Here is a 23,141-nt window from a genome sequence, read left to right as displayed (position 1 = left end):
CCCTTTTATCTTTCCACCAAACATAGTGTCGACTAAAGTATCGATTAAAGTCGTGCACGATATCATAAGTGGTGGATATTTAGTAGGAGCGACGTCTATTGCCGCTATTATATCGTGCTCGGTCTCACGTGCGTATACACGTGCGCGTACACACCTGGGAAACGAGATCTGCGACAGCCATGTGACATACGTAACGCGAGAGCGAGCAAACATCATAATATGGCTGGTTACTCAAGTCGTAAATGGGTATCGGCCGCTCGAGTACACTCTGCAGTCGGTAGATATCGCCAAGAATTCCTAGAATATCGCCGAGATTTTTTACTTTAGATCGTGGTATTATTTTACGATACTCGGCCAAACGATGGATTTTTCGTTCAAACAGAATACTCCGAGAACGTACCGAAATCGGAAGAATATTTTTCCTGAAATAAACCCGTTGAAGGAAGATAGAAATGGAAACTAAAAAATGGGAACGTATTCTTATTAGTAAACGAAATTATTTCATAAACAATGGTACAATAATATAATTGTACTGTTCTGATACGGCGCACGTAATGGTGTAATGATAAAGTAATGATGGTAAATAATGGTATAATAACAATAAAATAACAAAGCGTGAGAAGAAGCAAAGAACTAGAATACAAGTGTCATTGAGATTTATAAATGATCTACTACATGTGTAACGGATTAATACCATAAACGGTTGCAAGACGCGTAGGATCGATTTTCCGATAAAGGATGACGTCGAAATCGATACGTATCGCTTTTAACGCGCGTGAAATTTTCAAATTCCATCGACTCTGATGGATAGTATGTTACTGTTACAAGCTGTCACTGTAGGCCACTACGATGTAGACTGTAGACCGTACAGTACCACCAAACTGTCATTTGGTATTTATAGAACCAACTCGATTCCCGATTTCCTCCTATTCTTCGACTCTATTATCCCAAAGAAATCTACCAATCTCTTGGGAACGTTCTCCTTACGTTATTTTCCAGGCACACTCTCAGAAATTTTCCCATATACGCACGCGCTCGCATCGTTTTACACTCGTTAATATTTTATAATCTTCACAACTCGCTGCTATTTGCCACGTTTGCTGTGGTAGACATTGAAGGTTTTCTTGCTCTGTGGTGTTCCCACTGGCACGCGGTCCCTGCTCGTCCAAATATATTTTTAGGTGTCGTAGTTGGTAGAACGGTGCGCGATACATATGGAATCACATATGCGGCTAGACATGCATACTTCATGAAATAGTAACTTCCAGGCAGCATTCGGGACGCGTGTGCCGAGTCAGAGGGGCGGGGGACGCCTTTGCAAACTCGATTCGATGAGAGAGCGACGCTGGCTGCTCGCGGCCCGTTTAATGGCATTTCCGTGCTCCCTCTCGAAAAGAGAAATATTAAATTTCAGCACGGAGGAATTCGAGTATCCGTGGCGTGATATTCTTAGAAGCGGTGGGTGAACGACGACGGATGCACCAGGTTGGCCCACTTTTAAAAGACCGATATAACAGCTAGCCAGACGATGTCAGTTATGCTCTTTAACTCCAGTGCACTGTTACACCAGAGCTCGTGTATCTTTTGAACTTCCCCATTGATATCCAACTACCAGGATCGCGGAAATTTAGGAACGTTAATGCTCTTTAGGTAAATTCCATGCAAAATATCCAATGATCACTTTGCGTTATCCGTTAGGACTCATTTATCGTTAAACGATTGTGTTCGAGTTTGAAAAGATGTGCGCTATATGCCGATTAATATCTTTGGAAAGATCATTCATGCTGATGGACTTGGGATCGTTATTAATTAATGTCTACCGCGATGGATGTTCTTCGTTGTACTTTTCACTGAAATTCTACGAAGGTTATGTTTCTGGTTATACATAAATCGCAGATTTTTATGCAGTCGTGGGGAATTTGAGCCGCAAAAAATGCATATACTGCAGGTAGTATGGAAAAATAAAAAACGTCCAAAGTGTGGTACTTGCTGTAATATTTAGTATGTTAAACATTTTTTATCTAGGTTTTTTAACTATCCGCGTAAAAATATGAATTTACGTAAATACCAAGTTATGAATGTCGATTTGAAACTACACGAGAAACACTTTTGCAACTCTGTGTATATCTATGTCGTAACTATACTAAACTGTAACTATAATATGCAACTATTTCAAGGACTGTCTGGAATTTTTAAGGCTTTGTATCCTTCTTTTCGAACGGTAGAAGTTGATTTCATCTCTCTAAAATAGCAATTATCCTGATCGTATCATAAGATCGTTCTCAATGAGAATCTTCCGTTCCAAGTGATACGAATCAACGATAGAACGTCCAACGTATCTATCCCTCGTTTGCTCGAGTATCACGACCCCTAGCATTCCATATATCTTGCGTTCTTCAAATTCAACTCTTAAGCGCGCTCGTCTGCGTTCGTCGAGCAGGCGACGAACGAACACGATAAAAATTTAAATAATACCGCGGGCTCGCGGACATTCATCGTCGTTATCGCGAGTGCAAATACATTCGCGGAACTCAGAGACACGGCGGCTCGTGCTCGAACATTAACTATATCTCGGTTGGACGATCTGCGGCCAAGCAGCGAATAGCAAAAATTGCCTTCGTCGTGTTTCAACAACGAGACTAGTTATGCGGCTACACACGTAGCTACGCGGCCGCTCGTGCACCTACCATACGCGCGTTGGAATTCGCGTACGAATACAGAGTTTGCGACAGCTGCGGACACGTACGGCCTCGTTGCGACCAACCGTGATTCCTACATCTACCTGGAATATCTGTAACGTTTAACTTTTTTAATACGGCTGTCATCGATGGACGATGATACGAAAATTTCGTGAAACAATGCTGCTGTCGGTGAGAGATATTTAGATTTTAATCCTCGGCGTAGGGATTACGAACCATCTGCAGATCCAGAAATACTCTGTTAGTTAATAAGCTAAGTTCGCCTATTTATCATGAAGTATTCGTATTTATTACGATCATTATGACGTTTGTTATCATTTTCAATGCATACCTAGCATCTAGAAGGCCTTTGAAATTTCTAGGCTGTAGTTGCCTGTATTTCTCTCGATCCCTACTGTAATGTTGATTACAATCTGTTCATAAAAAGCTATATTCAAAGTAATAAATAGCCAATTAATCTTTCAGTTAATTACTCGAAAAATATCGTAATTTTTTTGTAATTTTTTGCACCTAAAGAAATGATTTATGAAGATATACTCGTATTTAAAGGACTAAAAGTTTCACCGATGTTACAAATGTGAAATCCACCCGTTGCGTGCAACGTCGTTCGTCTTTCTAGTCTACGTTTTTTCCCCCTTCGTTCCTAGTCCTGAGTTTCGGTCGGCTGGTGTTCGGAAACGAGCCTGGAACAAGGGAGGCTCGCCGCGACTTCCGTGCGAGGAATCGTAAACTGGCTCGTTCGGCCGTCGTTATCGCCGCTTGTTACACGATTTTACAGTTTCCGGATGCTTTCCAGCTGTTCCTTAATACCTGAAGCCTCCGGCCTCGAACCGCTTTCAACGTTCGCGAAATCTGTAAAATTTTTATCTCGCGAACGCGATGCACAAAGCCGGTTTTATGGACGACAATTACCACACCGAAGAAGTGGGTTATCTTTTGAGCAGTTTTATTTCTTACCCACGCGATTCCGTTGAGAAACGGCAGCTGGTGAAGCTAGCTTAATTCTGGTCCTTCCGGGCTGAGGATACATTTTCTTCGGTTCAACCAGGATAACGTTCGAGCTTCGGTTAGTGTGTAACACTCTGCAAGACTGTGGTTTGAACAGTTGCGGAGAGATGTTCTTAATGGTTTTTAATTGCGAGGATGATCTTAGATATCAGCGGGATGCATAGAAAGTTATCTTGCCGTGAGATATTTCTTCGCTCCTTTTGTATTCCTTTGTTCAGATAGAAAATAAACGAAATTTCTAGAATCTCTGACTCTCGCGTATTTTAACGAATGTTATTAATGGAATTTTATAAGTCGCAAGTTATCGGCGTTGATAAATTCTTCGGCAAATTTTAGAAATTAATGGACCGACAGCTACAATATTTAAATTGCATTTATCGGAAGATAAAAAGAGATATTAAAGATTCATGTCGTAAAATAAAACTTTAGCTGGTCTTTGTTGATTTACCGAAATTACTGGAAACCGCTTCGACTATAAATAAGTTGATTATTCCATTTGACTAATGAATTTGGTCAAACTAAAGCTGTATAATTTATGGCTCGTAACTGGTCCGTTCATTGATGTTATTAGTCGTTAAATTATTGAGTAAGGAGATGCAAGAAATACGAAAGGCAGGCTGGAATTTTCAGCAATGTTTTCTACAACTTTCCGTATTGATTTTAAAAGAGTTTGGAATTTTGGTGAAATATGCATGAAAGAAGGGGTGGAAGTAACGGGGTCGTGAACTCGATACATTTCCGTCGGGTCAGAATCGATATCAGGTCTGGAGAAATCTCTTCTTTTGAATTCTTCGGTCAAGTCAAGGATCCCCATTACAGTTATCAGCGATTGCGGATGCTCGAGATGACGAGGAGGTCGAGCAGAAGGCGCCTTAATGCTCAGCACCACTCTAATTTCGCCGTTTCAACCTACCTCAAGGTTGAAATGCAATATCGTCGTTAGGCAGGCAACTCGAAAGTATTTCCGACATTTCCAAACTATTTCCAAGACGGATTTCTTCCTCACCGGTTCGGAAACCGCCGTGAAAACCAGAACTCGAATTTCATTTCGGGTTTGCTAACGATCAACCGATCGTTTTCACCTTTAATTAATACCTTACGCGTTCGGTTTACCCATGGACCTTAAAATTACGCGATAATTGAGACCTAGTCGGCGAGGCTCGAATCGCCTGCAACCTTCGATTCTCTGCACGAAAATTTCCATTTCGAAATGAAAGTTCCCTAGATTCGCGACTCGGTGTTTGGATCTCGGCAATGTCGAAAAGCAACGCCGTGTTGAAAGAAAAGAACCGAAAGGAAGAAAAGGATCAATGGCTTTTGTAGGATTCTTGGACTGGCGGAGAAGCGAGCGTTCCCGCCCAATTAGTCCACACACACTTGTACAGTGTTTCTGCGGATGAAAAGGCGCGAGTGTATTCAAAGATTCCCACGGATATCCGTGAAAAGCCACGAAGCGGATAACATTATCCATTCCAAACGTTCGTCGACCCCTGGAGTCGTCATTTTGCAATGATAAATTGTAGCCAGGGAATCGCGAAAGGTCGGAGAGGGAAAGTGCAGCGAACGTTATACTTTAGGATATGGATCAAGTGGTCGTGGTTGTACCGGTTGTACAGGAACAAAATGTTTAATTGCACCGTCCTTTCTAGGCGCTATTTTCTCCCCGCTTTCGCATCCCCTTTTCCATCCCTTCTTCTCTCTCTCTCTTTCTCTCCCCCTCTCTCGCTCTATGTCGTCGAGCCGTGTCATCGTCGTTACGTTGTATCATCTTCCACGAAAGGTACTCTCTTGGTTGCCTGTTAGCGCGATGGAGAACCGTTTGTTCTCGGAGGCTCGGAAAGGATTACGGCTGGAGGTTCTCGCAATTATTCCGTTGAAATTAGTGCCGTAACTACGGTTTTGTGGCCGTTTCGTAGACACGAAAGCGAGAAAGAGAGAGGGATAGGGAGAGAGGAAGGTGGTTAGCGGGCAACTTTTGTTCGTCAAATTTTCCGTAACAACTTTTCCATGGTGATTAAGTGGAGCCGTGATGCTTGCGTTTCGAGTGCTTTTCGACACCGGGGCCGGAGGTGCGGGTCTAAAGAGGCCGAGCGAGAGAAATTGTTTTTCGCGCCAAGATAATAACTCGGGTAATGAAAATAGCGAGCAACGATACCATACAGCCGGAACGAATCGTACTTTAGGGATGCGCCGCATTGCGGTGATCCAGTTAAGGAGGGAATTTTAATTGAAGCCACGTTACCTGTAATACCGCGAGTAATGCATAATTTATGACGAGCATACTCTGTCGTCGACCCGGTCGGACATCTTTACGTCTTGGGTTACTCGAACGCTTTACGAAACGCAGCGACATTTCCACCGAATTCCAAAGTTTAATATCGTTTCTCGTGCTTTTAATAATCACCTATTGATCAACGATAATTATTTACATCGATTATTCCCGATTATTTCAATTCGTTCGTCATCAAATTTCCGTTGCAATTAGTTTAATTATTATCTGCGAAACCTCCGAACGTATTATTCTCGATGCGTCGACACGGTCGGTTTCATTATAACGCGTTATTTCGTAGCGGGTCGTTAAAAAATATCATCCGTTATCGGATGAAAAAAAAAGAGCTCGTATTTCGTTTACATTGAATGGACCCGTTAAAAACCGGACAACGTTAACACGTTTCTCTCGCCGGTTCGCGTCGCGTTTCGTTGCTCCGTTAAAATCGGTTTGTTCGTCAAGCAGCGGTGGAAAGTCTCCCGGGGCCAGTGGTCGATGACACGGTTATTAAAAATGTAGTGCCATCGATCGATGATAATCTACCATTTCCTCTGTATTTATATATTTCAGTGACGGGATGAACGCGGAAAATTCATCGAATCGACGCGACGTGAAATTACGCGGCTTTCGACACGCGTTGGTTTCACGCGTAAACCCGGTGAATCATCCAACGTCGCGGAACGATTCGATATACGGCATATTTGTGATATGATTGTAACTGCAATTGCGGACGATCGTTGGACGTGTCCCACCTTGCAGTTGCACTTAGATAAAGCCGTTCTCTCAACGATGAAGGCATTTTCAGACGAAGAGATGGGCGAGGTAGAGAACACTCGGGTCCACCAGCGTCTCCACCATCCGATAACACGCCAGGATGGATTGGTTTTTTGCGCGTGGAACAATTCTATCCTGGCTATTATCCACCCTTCGCTGCCGCCATTTCTTCTTCCTCTTCCTCCTTTACCGCTTTCTTTCGTCTCTTTTTCTTCGCCGAACCCTCGACCCTCCCTGCCGATCCGCATTTTCGTGTCCATATTTCCGGCGTCGTGCAAAAACTGTAATTGCATAACGGATGCCCCACGCCGCGCTGGCACGTTGGCTCCTCGCGTGCCGTGGAGCCGGGCCAACCGGCAACTATTTCCATATATCTTCCCATTGATTCCCGTATGGAATCTAGCCAGTCGCGTGAGCGATATTCAAAGATTTACTCCTCGAACTTGAGTTATCTGGACGGATGCATTTACATGCGGCATCCTTGCGGTGAACCGTCGTTACTTCGACATTGGGGGAAAAAATATTTCGATATTTTTTCAAATATACTGGAGATCGTGATTTGACAAAATCGTGTCATAGCATAGAATCATTTTGATAAGGTTGTTATTCCAATATTTCGACAAATTGACGTAGCGATATTCGATAAATTGACGCGGTGATATTCGAAAAATTCCTCGCTCGATTAGCTGACAATTATTTCATGTTTCGATGTAACACGCATTGCGATGACAAAAATGCAAAAATCCCAAAATCAAAGGTAGCACGGACGTGAAATTGATCGAATGCACATCGAGATGATTAAAAAATGTGAGTCCTTTATAAAGTACGGAAAATACGACTTACGGTGTATCTCACTTACGGTCTTTGCTGAACGGACATTGCTAAAAACAATATTGCTAACGTAGGAAACGACGATGAAACACGGTGTCCATTATTTTCGTCGAAATTGAGGGACGTCTGGGAGCGATAGTGTGAAAAGCGGACGGGGCTAATGGCCAGCGCGCGCGGCCCGACTTCTCGAAAACGATTAATGCAAAGTAGCTCATCGTGTCAGTTAGCATAAACTGTAAAGGTGGAGCGTATCGCGGCGCGGAGGGACGTGTAAGCCGGCTTAGTGTCGAATGCCGAGGCATACCGTTTAGCTTGGCCGTTGCCGTGGCTCGATGCGCGTCCGCAATTTGTAAGCGGTAACGACGCCCTTTGTGCCCGTTAATGCCGTATACGATTCTTTGACCACCCGGTATATAGAGAAGTACTCGAGCTCCAAACGAGCTTTTTGTGCGCGATTGTTGGACGTCGGACGGCCGCGAGAAACGGCGCTGCGACGCTCGAAAAGCTGTGCAACGGCAAGAGTATACGAAATGAACGGAACGAAAGCGCGATCAAATTTATTCGAGAAAATGCCTTTGTTTTCGGCTACGCTGCGTTTCCGGAATTCCTGGCGCGCGCGTTTTGTTTATAAAACGATTAGTCGTATCGTTCACTTGCTACGGACCGTGAAGTTACGCGCGCGCTTATGATCTGGTTTCACGCGTCCTCTGACCCCCAGTGCTCACCTGTTGACTTTCCTTTTTTATTCGCCTTTTGGTTCATTAAAAGCTGGGTCAGGGGATCGCGCAGGATTGATCTCTCCTGTTCACGATACGAGACAGGAAGGGGGGCTTAGCTCGGATCGTGTTCGCTGCCGGGCCAGGCGTAAATCGAATCACGAAAGGTACAGCTGCGTAACGAAAAATTGGCGACTTTAATAAAATGTTAGAGCCGACTACGTGTACCGGTGAGAACAGATGACTTTCGCATGACAGTTATTGGGCTGGCCGACGAGAGGGGCTGGCTTTAATAATGCAGGACAATCAATCTTGCTACTAAGTGCGTCATACGAAGAAAGATTCTCGTTTACGGAAACAAATAACGCGCCAGCGTACGTGTTCTCTGTGAAACACTCGCGCGTTGCTATTGGACGAGCAAGTAACTTGCGACCAAAAAAAAAAAGAGAAAGAAAAAGACAGAAAGAAGGAGAAGAAATCTACTGGTGAAACTGATTCTAACGTTTGCGAGGATGCGTGGTTATTTGTCACGAGAGAAACGGAGGAAAATTAAAAGAATGAGGAAGGAGGCGAGGGGTAGAGCAGAGGAGAGGCCAGAAGTCGAATAATCACGGAAACTTTCGCCAAAGATTCCCTTAATTAGCGGAACAAGTCTCCAGCCTTAATTACGTAATAACAAGTGGCGGTTCCCCGGAACTTTACGCAAGATGACTCAATTATTACTTTCGGGAAGGAAGACGTAGCGTCGAACTTGGGCGTTCTGGTTGTCTCTCTGTTTTGCGAGAATTCTCGATGAAACACGCGATGGCAGCGACGTCGGCGGATTAACATTCTCGTCCCGAATCAGCTTCGTTCTGGAGCTCGGCGAATTCTTGAAAACGCGAGCTGATGCAAAGAAAAAGGTAGAGAGACCCGTCGACTGCAACTCCTTCGTGCTAATTTGAATAACACTGCAACAAATACTAATTTCACCTTGCTACGTTTACGTCGTTACCCCGGGAAGCTGGCGAGGAAGCTCGCCTCGCGTGCACGAAGATACATAACGGCGGGAGGATGGAACGACTAGAGAGAGTCTTAGATTAATCTAGGGCCGTAGAAGTGATGGTGTTAGTGCCAGTGCTGGTGCTGGTGCTGCTGTTTCCAAGCTAAAGTTTTCCTCTCGAAGCTACGGTAACCTAGCTAACTCTCGTGACAGGGGGAGAGGATACTTGTCCAATACTCGTATAAGTATAGCCGAGGTAGACCGACTAAATGAATATAAATGACGTTCTCGCCTCAGCCGCTGACCAGGACGAACGTGTACCGAGGATTTTCAGTGTCTGCCACCGACACACTTCCATCTCTATGAAGTCCCCGCATCACTTAGCGACAGGATAATGTATGTACACGGACGAGCTGCAATGCAAACGAGCCGCCGTGACCAACGGAATGGCTAATCCCGGTGTCGATGTAATTCCATTAAGTCGGTTTTTTAAGAAAATCGGATTTCCCCTTTTAATTTCCAGTCTGAATTATTTGCCCGCTGTATGCAAAGCGATATGCAAGCGAGGATTACGATAGTCCACGATAAACGAATCTGCGACTCACGCTTGTGTTTATTAGCGGATAAGTTTGTCGTATCTTGTATCTTTTCTAACCGAGAGCAAGAGTCGTTCGAAACGTCTTCTTTTATACGAGATGTATACAAGATACATAAGATTTACGACGCCTCGTTCGTTTATATATTCGTGGTTAATTTTAATTGCTTGGATTACATCTGCGATTTTAGTAACGACGAATTACTTATAGTTGATTAAATTACAAGATATCTTCGAACGCGAGCAGTCTAATCTCCATCTAAGCTTTATGTTATTTTAGGATCCTGACCAACGATTCAGAAAAAGATGTATGTCGGATATTTGGAAATGACAACTTTAAATAGAAACGAGCTGGATTGATACGCGACGATATAAAAATATACGCGAAGTATTATAGACGCTAAATTTAATTTTATCGTAGAGGAGTGTCATTGATGGAAGAATTCCCATTGTATCCGCAACAATATTTCAATCAGGTCGACGGAGATTATTTAATAGACGCTGAGAGAATAATCTCGCGGCGTTGTTGTTATGATAAACAGGTTCGCCTACGTTAAAGTACTCCGACGGCGTTAAGACTACTTTAGCCTACTTTAGCAGTTGATCCGACACGGTCGATTCAATGGACTTAACGGACTCATCGGTACGGTTTACGGATTCGGTTTGCCATGTCGGACATGAATTTTAACAGACATTTTTGATGCCTTTGTTGTTTGCGCTCACTTCCTCTTCCCATCTGTTCCCTGATGTTTTCACAGTCAAATTAAAACCCGATCCCGTTGATGTTACGATCGGACGGCCATCGAAACGTTCGGCAGTTTAAACGTTTCTATGCACGACACGCGAACAGTTACGACCGATAGAAGGGAAATTTAAAAGTGGTTCAACGAGCAAGGGTGGAGAAGCGGGGAAATAAATTCAACGAGGTTTAGGCCGGTGACAATTTTTTTTTCACCCTACCGATCGATTCGATACGAAATCCCCTCATACGGACGTACATATATTTTCGAATTATCGACAGCCGGCCACGCGACAAATTGTGCTCGAGCACCCTTCTGTCGATCGCCGACAAGTTTAATAGGTTGTGAAATCATTTTGAAAAATAGTACCGATTCTTATGAGAGATGCGTATACTATATACACTTGCCGATCAAGCATCCTCCGTTAAAACACTACCCTGTGAAGTTCACGGAACAAAGACTGCGTCGGATGCAATAATGTATTACGGTTTGTCAAACCGCGATCGAACGTATTGTGCGAAGATGTCGAACTGTTTGAAGAGGATCGAAATTTTCCATGGTTCTCTCGATATTTAAATGACAATCGAGAACCGTAGAGAAATTGCAGATACGAGCAAAGATTGTTTCGTAAAATATACAGAACCGAGAACGTAATCGTCTTTGCGAAACGCGCGTAACTCACGTCAATGTACTATATACGGTGGAATCGTGAATGGCCGGCAGTGCGGCACTACCGGTCGTGTCAATAGAGACCGGCGAGCAGAGTTAGAGGATGGAAATCGAGAAAGGCAAGCAAGATCGTTCGGGGTCTTGTAACTACTGACTAATTCAGCGGAAAGCCGTTAAAGCAACATTTGGATACGCGCGGACGTCGATCAGCGAAGCTCGTGTTCAACTTTCTTCGCGTGACAAAGGGACGACATATTTCCTGGAATATTCAAGATATATATATATATATTCTTCCTTTAATAGTCGTTCCAGTTAACACAGCCACGGTCATTTCACCTCGTTTTTACTTCGGTATTGTTTCAGTGGAGCGTCCATGAAAATTGCAAAGTTTGCTCCATTAGATCCTGTCTTTCCTCCGAGCTCCAACATCCCTTCTTTTACATTGCTAATATGGAATAAAATTAAGGACGACCCCGCAAACTTGTGCAACGAAATTAAGCTGCCGCGCAAACGGTCAATTCAATTAGTCTCCTTTTTTCACGCGGCTATCCTATCCCGATCTCGAGCTTCGTTTCTTCACCGCGTTGGTTTCCACTCGCGGTACGTTTCCCACGTAACAAAGGCAACCCGACGAAGATTCTTGACAAACGATCGAAGTTTGAAACGGAACCGATTCGACGAAAAAGAACAGAGAAACTTTCTCATCGCTCGTAAATTCTTTCTTTCGGTTTCGATCCGCCGGATTAACGGCGGAGCGTATCGAGAAGGCGTTAAAAGCTTCATCGGTTGTAACTCGTGATGATCGGAAACGGGGATCGCGGCAGCACGATCTAACGATAACGATCGCAACCTCTATACGATGGTGCATTGGCGAAATATCAGCGGGATTTCGGTAGGAATTAAAAAAGGCGCGGTTATATAAGCTACGCTCGGCCAAAAGCCAATGGCGTCTCCGTTGAATGTAACAGATTCTAATGGTTATGTTCATGGTTACTGCCGGCGAGAGAGAGAGAGAGAGAGAGATAGAGAGAGAGAGAGAGTGAGAGAGCAAAGAAGAGAAAAAAAGAGGAAGAAGAGAATCGGAGAGTACCGGTAAGCGAGATACTCCCTAATTACTTCGGGTATATCTAGCTCGTTGAGGACATAGTCTCGCGAGCCACTTACGCCTTACTTACTGCCACGAATAACTTCCTTTTCCACCTCTTGCACCCTATTGTCCCTTTTCTCTTCCTCGATTTCCGGATTAACGACAGCCGTTTAATAAATACCCACACGGTCATAGCGAAACGAGGCATAATTTCGCGCTGGGACGCTATCGTCCGGTATGAAACTTTGTTGCGGGAGTTGAATTATCGCGCGAACTCTACGCGTTCCAATGCCCGTCCCGGCCCCCGACGTAATGGAATATTTAATCCCTTTTTGACTGGGCTATTTAAATTTTCCCCGCTTATGCATGAACAATGAAATTGCGCAATACACTCGGGAATAATTGGATTTATCTTTATTTAAACGGAACCCCCATGCCCCGAGCGTAGTTCTCTCACTGTGTGCTTTACATCACGCGAGGTTTAACGTTCACCCAAGATTCCACGCGTACTGGTTTGGTTTATTCAAACGATACTACGTTTCGTGTCTCGATAGTGGCCGCCAGACAAGTAGAACGGGTCCGTGCATAGTCAGACGCAGTGAGATTTCGCGTTATCAACGCAACGCAGTCCTTTCAGACGCGTGTTTCGAGTTTGTAGAAGACGATACTTGGTCAATTACTATTCTTTAGTTTAGTCAAAATTAATCGATCGATAGTATCTCGATGAATTTCGAAATGTTCCGTTCGCTATACCGAATGATTCGAACGTCGCTTTTTTGTCAGGTATAATACGATATATCCGTGCAGGGAGCTAGACTTTATTTCGTGCGATTTTTCTTAATTTTAACGTACGACGTGTATCGCGTTGTAAACTTTATCCACGAGATATCAGATTCTGCTCGAACTAGATGGGTTAAGATTCTTCGATCTTACTTGACTCAGAAGAGCGTTCCTCTTCTCCAACGCTTTCTTCTTACTCATTTATACTAACTCCGCTATTTCGAGCGCATTTTCCAAAGTACGTACTTCGTGATCCCATCTTGAGCAAATTCACGATCGCTGGAATGATCTAACTCGTAAAGACACAACGAGTGGTGGAAAAAGGCGGAAGACGTTAACGAGATCGAAGTTTGGTTCGCGTCGCGTGACTACAGTGGAAGTTTGTTCGGTGAAAAGTTGGCGTTACGCGGCAGCCACGCGTGCTGGTCTCGTTGATTCTTAGTCAAACATACAAGAAGACGAGGGGGACAAAGCGGTCGTTCCTTTGCACCCGAGAACAAGTGCTCGCAACTTAAATAATAAATATGTATAGCGGAGTTTGATATAGTGTAATTTCGCGAAGTTTATACCGCGGGATGTATCTCGTGGCTGAAACTTTACTTCGGGAGTTGAATTACCACGTGTACTTGCCCCGCGCGGCCCTGACGGTGGACCAGTTACGTGACTGAATGTTTAATATGCTTGGACGCACTACCATTATCGCGCTAGGCTTTGAATATTTTATAGTTGGCGTCATTTGCGCACCGTTGCGACACATGAACTTACACACGCACACGAACCTCGGGATACAGGGTCATTCAAATAGAGAGAGAGAGAGAGAAGTACGCCAACACGCTCGGCAGGTGTCATAACTTTAATCCTTAATTTTGCGTACCGGAATTTGTGCCGAATTTCTTTCGACGGATCGTCGTCTGTCTCTCTCGTGAATCGTTTTCGTGAATCGTGAATCGTTGGAAATATTTCTATACATTCTACGGTTGTTGTACGGTCGTTTCGTCTCTTCGTGATCCACGATCGTGTCGTTCTTTATCTGTGAGTTGTAAACGAAAAACCGTAAATTCCGCGAGATTCGCCTACGCGGAATTTAATATTTCAAAGTGACTGGAGGGTCGCGTAAAAGAATAATAAAGCCGTCAGCTTTTGATCCGACACCGTTAATTAAACACGAGCGAGCAACACAGCGGAAGCTTACGGCGCGCCAGGTAAATTCAGCCGACGAATTTCACCAGGGCGGCCGTGTAACCCTTCTTTCTTGAAGGATCGTTTTTGCTTGCGTCCAGTTAACCAGGCACTTTGCTCGAAGAAAAAGATTTAAGCCGAAAGTTAAGGGAAGCTTACTGCACTTGAGTCGAAACGACCGGCGCAGGTTTCGCTCGCGTACACGGCCAGTCACGCCGAAAGAGGACAAAGTAATAAAGTTGATGGCAACAAGGTGGACGAGGACCAACAGACAGTCCGGGAGAAGAGCGTAAAGGCAGAAAGAGAGAGAATAGAGTAATGAAATGGAAAAGTTTCTGGCCGAGCCTTCTCTTACCGGTAACGACTGCTAAGCGAATTAAAGAACCGGCTATCTTCGGGCCAAGGAAGAGTAGCAACTTCTTGCTAAAGAGGACGTCGTTAGAGTTCTTTCCAGCGTCGAACGGGTCTAGATACGTTTCCTTCGCGGACGTTTCTCCCCAGGAAATATTACCGGAAGATTATCCGTGGCGTTGCCCCGCTTATCATCCGGAAGATGTTCGTTAATTATACGCCGGCATTTGCATACGCCACAGTCGCGTATCAGGATAGTCAGGATTGCTCGTGAGTCTTAATGCATGACTTACTTATTAATCTTAAGCATACTGGCGTTTTGTCTGGCGTAAAATTGCCAAATCGATTATCGATACTGGCCGATACAAGCGGTACGGGACGTCAGCCTTCGGGACGTAAAACAATTAATTTTCCCAGCACGCGTTCGTTATCGTTTATATCGCACAACCACCGGTACTTCCTTGTCAATCTCGACACGTTAAAGTATACTGTAATTTGACCGGAATATTCATCTCATTTTTTGTTCCTTGAGTCGTGTTTATTTCGGGCAACTTTTCATTGACCAATTAAGCGGATCGATTAAAGCGTTAAAAGGTACGACGTTTTATCGTTCAATACGGCTAGTACGACGCGTAAAACAATTTGCAAACACATCGTTAATCGTCAACTGGTTTTTCAGTGTCTACATTTGGAAGCTCTAACACGGTCTTGCATAGCTGAATCGATTAATCGCTTAATCAGAGGCAACTATTTTGGTAATAAAATTAATGGAACTTTACGAATCATCTCTTATTCGAGAGAAAATTATAAAATCTTAAAGAAGGAGTCCACGATCTGCAAAATGTAATTTGCCAATGTATCGATAGTACCTGTTAAGCAAGAGGATTCTAATCGTTCAGCTAAAAATGGACGAATAGAGAGACGATTAGAAACTCGTGATCGATATCGCGAATAACTTTGGTTTCGAAGTCGATTGTCCGACCAAAAGTAACTCTACTAACGTAAACTCAATTTTATCAGACTATTCTTTTTCCTTTAATGAGAATCGCATTAAACCGAATGCTGGCAAAACTGATTGTAAACACGAGGAAGAAGCAACGAACAGCTATAGAAAGGTTGGAAGGCGGATAAACGAATCTCATTTGGTCGACGCGTTGCCATGCTAGACACCCTCGGGGTGATAACTACAGGAAGCAATGAATTTGACGAACTTGCTGTATTCGATTAGCACGCGCGTTGCTCGTCATGTAACTTGGAAGGTATTCAAGCTGCTCGGTAAGTGGAAAGTTGCGCGATCTCTATGGTACGCGTTACGCGGTTATGCTCGAGCTACGACCCTCAAAGTGCTCAAGGTTTGTGATCGCTTGTCCCATGCTTGTTCCATACTTGTTCACCAACGAGAAAGGACTATGTAACGTTTTGGGATATCAAAAAGCAATTTTCGACTTTTGTCCGTCGTTGGCTTGCGAACAGAAAGTTTCGGCGTTTAATAAAAATTTCCCAGAAAAATGTTTCGTATTTAATTTAAGCGAAAAGCTTGCTCGCTGCTCGCAAACAGCCACGGAACAAGTTAAATTTAGTCAGTTTTCCGTGGATACTCGATGTGTCTCTCCTTTCCCTTCTGCCGCCCTAACGAAAATCGCGGAATTTAAATTGAATTTACGCGATACGGATTAAATTTAACGAACGACCAGAAACCAGCGTTCCATCGTCTTACGTCGCTCGGTATTGTGTACATATATATACACACCAAGGTAAATTTATTTGATAGTACAAACTGTGCCCCCTTCGCGACCGGCTGGAATCTCATTTCGCGTTGAATCTGTACGTCCGGTAACTAAAGCGGAATCCGGACGTGCTATTATCCTTTATCTTGTATCGCGAGCACGGACAGTTAATCGTTAGCAGGTTGTAGCCGAGGTGTTGCCAGACGATATGGACTCTTTGCTGTTCGTTGGACGCGATCCTGCTTCTCGTTGCTCCATTTTTCGGTTAGTCTCGGAGTTAGTAGCGGCAGTATCGCGCTTTTATCGTTGTCGATTTTCTCGATAATGCTTGCACTTCGCACGGTTCCACCATTCTTTGTTCGTTTAAGCCCGAAAATATTCGGTCACATTATGAATTTTATACTTTTTTTTTCCCCAGCACCACGTGATTTTATGTTTGTATTTTACGCTCTCCTCGAGTTTCTTTTCATGTAGTTCGCATCGATGAGCCATTTTATTTTTTATTTTTTTATTTTTATTTTTTGTCTGTCTCTCACGACGCGATAGCGGAATTCGGAATCCATTGGCAATACGGTACGCGATATTTACCAAATGAAACGACTTTTATTTCGGATTATGGAACCGATGTTCAGATGGGTAAACGAGTCGAACACGATCGGGGCGAGCAATCGCGTGGAAATCAAAAACCTATTTGAAATATCGTTGGACGAGGCTCGTTTTCGTTCAGCTCGGTCTGTTACCGTCTGTTACGGGCCGTGTTCGAAACGGCACTTCATTCCTCGCTGTAATACGCTAAATGCAATGTACAAGAGAGCCGTATTTGTTGGAAATTGATCGAATCCGATTTGTAAAAGTTGTCTGTTCCGTATAATGATTTGCGTGGAATGGTGTGCAACGTTTTGTTTCAAGTAATTGGTCATCAACAGTCTTTAAGTAATAAATACTTTGTTCGATAAACCACTCCGACAAAATATTTTAACGCACTCTCGGTCTCTCTCTCTCTTTCTCTCTCTCTGCTTCGATGCTTTTCGTTCACGATTTATTCACCGAAATTGTATTCAAAAAACACACACGATCAACGGATTTTAATTAAAATCACCGTTACGTACTACAATATAAATTTCAGTTTACCGATGGAATATATGAAACGAGGGAGAATCGGCGCTGTATTCACAAATTTCCATGAAATTGAAACGCCTGCTTTCCTATTTCGGCAACATTTCGGCCAAAGCCGGAGATGTCGCTCTTTTCTCAGAAATCGTGGAAAGAGGCTTGCCAAGTCTCGAGCGAACGTGTTAATTTAATAAGCTAATTTGGCAGCTGGCCAAAGTCCCGAGGTTTCTGGTTTCTGTCCAGACCAAATTGTACGCTTCTACGGCATCGAATAATTAATTAATTATCGGCTCCTCCGACTTGCAGTAACTACGCTTATAACACTAACGACCCAAGTATTCCGCGGTCTTAAAACGATAAATCGAGTGACATTTTTGTTCCCGTTTCGCGTCTAACGATTCAGCTTGGTTTCGTTTATCTCGCTATTATTGACGATTACCAGCTCGTCGAAGAGAGCGAGAGCGAGAGAGAGAGAGAGAGTTAGAACTATCCGGCAGAAGCGATAAAAACGGAGCAGGAAAACATTTTGTTCATTATTCACATTGTTCTTGACTGCTTCATTATTCTATCATCATCTAGATATTTAATTCACTCGATTTACTTTGGTCTCAGTCTCTTATTTGTATATCCTTGAATACCTCTGAAATTCTGAATATATTGGAGTTGGTGTTTCCTCGATCGAATAAGTCTTGAAATAAATCACCGGGAAACCTGGAGTTTTGTCTACTCGATTATATATATATATATATATATATATGTGTATATATATATATCCATTGGCACATTTCTTCGTACGTAAAATTTATGATTTTCTCGTAGATGACATTGTTCGAAATAAAATGGAAGGTACGGTACCGTACGACGGGCCACACAAGCTCGCGGAGCATGTGGTCTCTAGCTGTTTTCGCGTCGTTTCCCGAGGGATATGGAGGATGCTGAAAATAGCATGTATGTGTATAACATCGATGTCGATATCGTCCGCGTTCTCTTCGTCATTTTTCGTTTTCTCGTTTTTTCGAAGACTAACGGATACCTTAGTATACGAGACGCGTCCGATAGAAACGATCTAGAAAGTTCCCTAAAAATAGAAATTGAGCCGGGGTATCATTTTTTCGTCGAGAGACGTTAACAGCGCGTGTTGCATCGACTCAATTTGTCCTGCGGTAAAAATTTCACCGTGAGTTTTTCAGTTTTGCGCGATAATTGATGCAGGCTTTTGCAGGTGTGCGCGGTTCATGCTCGAATTTGCGTACGAAAGATCGTGAAAACGATCAACCATGGAAATCCAATAACACTGTGTTCGCCACAAGCACGTAGCTCGACTAGTCGTTGGCTCGATATTTACGTTGTAGTTATATTTACAGAGGACTGCAAGGGAATTCGTATCGTAATTTCTAATCAGGAAACTACGTCGTCCGACTATGTTCTCGTCGTAGTTTCTCTACTTCCGTTGGTTTGTAGTCTCTCTCAGATCATCTCTCCATATCAGATACGGCCGCTTAATGAATTTATGGCGTTCATTTCGAATGCTATCAACGCTCAGCCAGGACAGATTTATCGCCGATTTACGTACACCAGCACGTCCTCCCCGGGAGAACGGCAATTCGGATTCAAGTGCACGCACACTCACGGATTTCGTTTCCGATCCCTCGATCGACCCACTATCCGGTCTTTGCTATCTCTGTTATATCTCTAGACCCGCCATCTCTATCTTTAGCGTTGTTTCGCCATTTTTTTTCTAGTTTTTGTTTAATAGAACAAAAGAAACTCAATAGAGTTTCATATCGAATACGCTCGAATAATTTCCAGAGCACCGATTTCCACGTCACTTGCTCCATTACGATACCTACGAAAAATATTTTGTACCTTTATTTCCCAATGAAACAATTTTTCATCGGATTTTACGTTTCACTTCTGTAGAAAGTACGCACTAAATTGTCTAAACGATGCGAAATTTAACTTGTATTTGGATCCAATTAAGAAGTACGTAAGTGGTATGTACATATACGTATAGTTCAATGCAACGCTTTTTACAGTTCTACGTATAAAACGTTTAACGTGACGTTTGTTATCGATCGACGTGACCAAAAGGAAACTATACCGAGGAGACGTACAAGAGAACGAAATACATATTCTGACGTTTAAATACGTTTCTTGCGTGGGTCATGGACACGAAGAGTTTCGGTCGTCGCAACCGAATCATATTCTCGTCACAGCTGTCCGTGACCGATGCTCGCGCGTTCCAGATATTTTAAAACTATTAAGCCCGCAATTTACAGTAATGGCCGTTATCGCGTAGCAAAGTAACTCGTATAGGCAAATGTCCGTCCATTACGCGTAGCATAGTAATTAAGCGGCGGTGTCCCGCAACAATCCACGTCTGCTCGAAAGGGTGTAAAATCTACAACGGGCAAACGGGGGTAGCTCGGACCGAGTGTGTTTACAACGGATGGTCGATTCGGCGAAACTTATTACAGTTGGCGAGTTCAACGAATCCTCGGTCTCGCGAGCCATAGGTATCCTTGCTTCGGGGCCACGTTCCGGATTGGATACCAGGACCATGATGAAGGGACGCGGCGGACGTGATGTATGACAATGGATTTTCCCGGGAAAGCATTCGTCTAATAACGTTTGCAAACTTTACGTACTGCCCGGTATACAAGAGCGGTTCCCAGTTGCACGCGATCTATCAATCGCGACTGGGACGGATTTAGACGGCGTTTCTACCGTTAACGAACTTTCCATCATTTTCGCCGAAAAAAACTCTGGATCAACCGACTCGGAATCTTAATTTACGGTTAATTTACGGTCTCTTAAGACTATAATAATTTCTCCTGTAGCTAAAATCCTAGACGATAGGACGGAACCGTGAATGAGTCTAGCGTCAGATTGCATCGAACTTTCCATTGATCTACGAGCAGGTTACAGGTTAGGCATCGTACGAACAACGGGTTACCATTAAATAAACCGAACAATTTATCGTCGACTTTCACAGGTCCCCCATCCGCCATCGATCTTGCGTTTCACCAGTGTCAAGGTAAACCACGCTTTCGCGTTGTTACGCTCTGATAACACTAATCTGTAGTTACTGGCTGGTCGATATACCCGGTCGAGCTCCCTTTCGACCTACGTATGTGTACGTGTATGAGGACATGCGTGTGCGTGTTCATGTCCATCTAGTACAGGTATAGCCGGCAACATTATCGGTAAATCCGTGACAGAGTTGCGCAGTGGCGATTCGATGGGGTCGGGGAGAAAACGGTTGAGAGACAGAGAGAGAGAGAGAGAGGGAGAGAGAGGGAGGGAGGGAAAGAGAGAAGGAGAACACATGGGACCAATGCGGGCACGGGGACGAGAATTGACCACCGTTCTAACTGCTACAAAATAGGCGTGCGGTCGCGTTTCAAATCCGGATACGGCTATTCTACTTTCGAGTTTAATGCTTGCCACCCCTCCGATTCGAACTCTGCTTCTGGATATTAATTTACGCGTAGGGAATCGATATAGTTTTACTGTTTTTTTGTTTACAATTCTGTCCGGGATCGGTTCGGTTTTATCAGTCAGTCCGTGTTCGCACGTAACAATTCTGGATACGATCACCCATGACGTTAATTCTGCTTCTTAATTCGTCGTCGGAAGCTGGGTAGATATATCGTTGTCGTTGAAATGGATATTGCCCGAAACTAGAAAGGTGACGAGGGTATAATTAGCGACGGATTAAGTATCTTCGGTCGTAGCGTATTATTGGCCAAATTGGTGACATCTATCCGCGTAGAACTGTGACAAATCTCCAGAAATACCACTTCCTTCCCCTGTTTCTGTCATTCCCTGCTGCACGATCGTATTTGTAGACGCGAACTTCTAACCGATGAAAATGCGAACCGTGTCTATCTTTCAAATCGTGTTACGTTCATTGTAAGTAGCCGGTCGGACACGCATTCTTCCCGGAAAACTTCTTTTCGTCTCTCCGCAGTACCAATTGCGTCGTCCGATGAGTCGAACGAGCGAAATATCCCGATTGCCCCTTCACCACTCCACTGATCTTTTCTTCAGCTGTGCACGGCAGATTGCCGTGCGTATCTCGCGTCCTAAGTAATCCACGAGCAGTCTAGCCAACGCGAGAAGGATTTATATCCGCGGATACGGGTGGTGGAGCTGGCGCGTGTCTTCCAGCCGGCGCGACGCGTCACGGCAAGGAAATATCTGCAAGTTCGGTCGCGCGAACAACTTGGTTTCTGATACTAGCCGGTCGCAACGTATGTGTGAGTTAATCGTGATTTATCGCGAAACTCGATGTCTCGCCGAAACCAAAGTCGAGACGGCTTGTTATCGTGGAAATTACCGAAAAGGGGACAGGCTTGGCAGGAGCTGAATAAAAAAAAAAAAGAAAAAAGAAGAGAGTAGACGAAGCCTCGCAGACGATGAACTCGTGAAACCCTTCTGAAATGAAGTCACGAGCAGATCGGACTTGTTTCAGCGAGTCTGACATGTCCCCGTCATAAATCTGCGGTACTCAGTAGCTCGGCTGTGCGCGAGCCACAAGTTTATAACGTGACAGAGACCGAGGGAGTCGGTAGCAGAGACAGGCCGCGAACGAACGTAGGAGCGAGAACGAACGACGGAGAGGAATAGACGGAGGTTGAACAGGGCGCGAAAGGGACGGCCATAGGAGAGACAGAAAGTGGGTGGGAGCTGGCGTACAAGAAGATGAAGGGTGGCGGAGGGGCGACGAGCAGAGAGGATAGAGTGCGCGGGTAGCACAAAAGTTATTAAATTTGATTAGACTACGGCGCATAGCTGTGCTGGAACGAGAATAGGCTAGGTAGCAGGGCTATAGGACCAGAATGGAGCTGCGAAAGGGGGTAGATTTCACCTGGGGTTGGTGGTCGCGGCCGAGACACGAAGGTACGAGTTTGGAACTGGTATGGGTGCCTCGGTTATCTACGGCTTATGACACCCCTCTCTTTCGCCCTTACACTCGCGCATCGCTCTTTCTCTCTCCCTCTTCTTCCTCTCGGACCAGAACTCTCCTTCTATCTTGGTCCGTCGCATTCTCTGTGCACCGAGTACACGTTCCTTGTCCTCGCCCTGCCTTCTCCCATTGCTGCCGCTGGACCTGTATCGCATTAAATATAATTGTTAAAGTTCTTCCGCACGAAGGGATTACAGTTTGGGCGATTTACGTTATTGTTAACGGAAGACGTGCTGCATGGTCTGCTCGTTCCGCTTGTTAATACGTTCGCCGAGTTTAGGCTGATTACGATTCGTACGACGATTGACGTCGTTTTGAACGAGTCGAGTTTGGATAATACCTCTCGTACGGATTACGTATTATGTACGCGTATAATGCTTCGCGTTGGTCGATCGATATATCGAGGTTGTTTCTTTGGCAGGGGATCGAGGGGACCGAATGAACGCGTTGGAAATAAAATGAAAGGCCTAGACGAGCGCGCATTTGTTGTTCGATTCGCGTCGAACGATACGCGATACGTCTGTTTCCGATATCTGAACAGGAAATGCTTTATTTGAAGAGGGGCATGATCAACGTTCTCGGGGCGAGAAGAGACAAACACACCGAGAACAATCTGCAAAACTTTCTCGATCATCGACCGGGCCACGGG

General features: G+C 44.3%; 1 protein-coding gene across 3 annotated transcripts in view; it reads left to right on the top strand.

Annotated features, from left to right (window-relative positions):
* The window catches only part of LOC117241051 (lachesin-like), a 283,131-nt gene that overhangs the window by 48,192 nt on the left and 211,798 nt on the right, over positions 1–23,141 (top strand). The window lies entirely within an intron of this gene.

The sequence above is a fragment of the Bombus vosnesenskii genome, unplaced genomic scaffold (assembly GCF_011952255.1).
Source record: "Bombus vosnesenskii isolate JDL3184/JDL3185 unplaced genomic scaffold, Bvos_JDL3184-5_v1.1 scf7180000013264, whole genome shotgun sequence".
Taxonomy (NCBI): Eukaryota; Metazoa; Arthropoda; class Insecta; order Hymenoptera; family Apidae; genus Bombus; species Bombus vosnesenskii.
The sequence above is the reverse complement of the archived record's forward strand: the minus strand, read 5'-3'. Positions and strand labels throughout refer to the sequence as shown.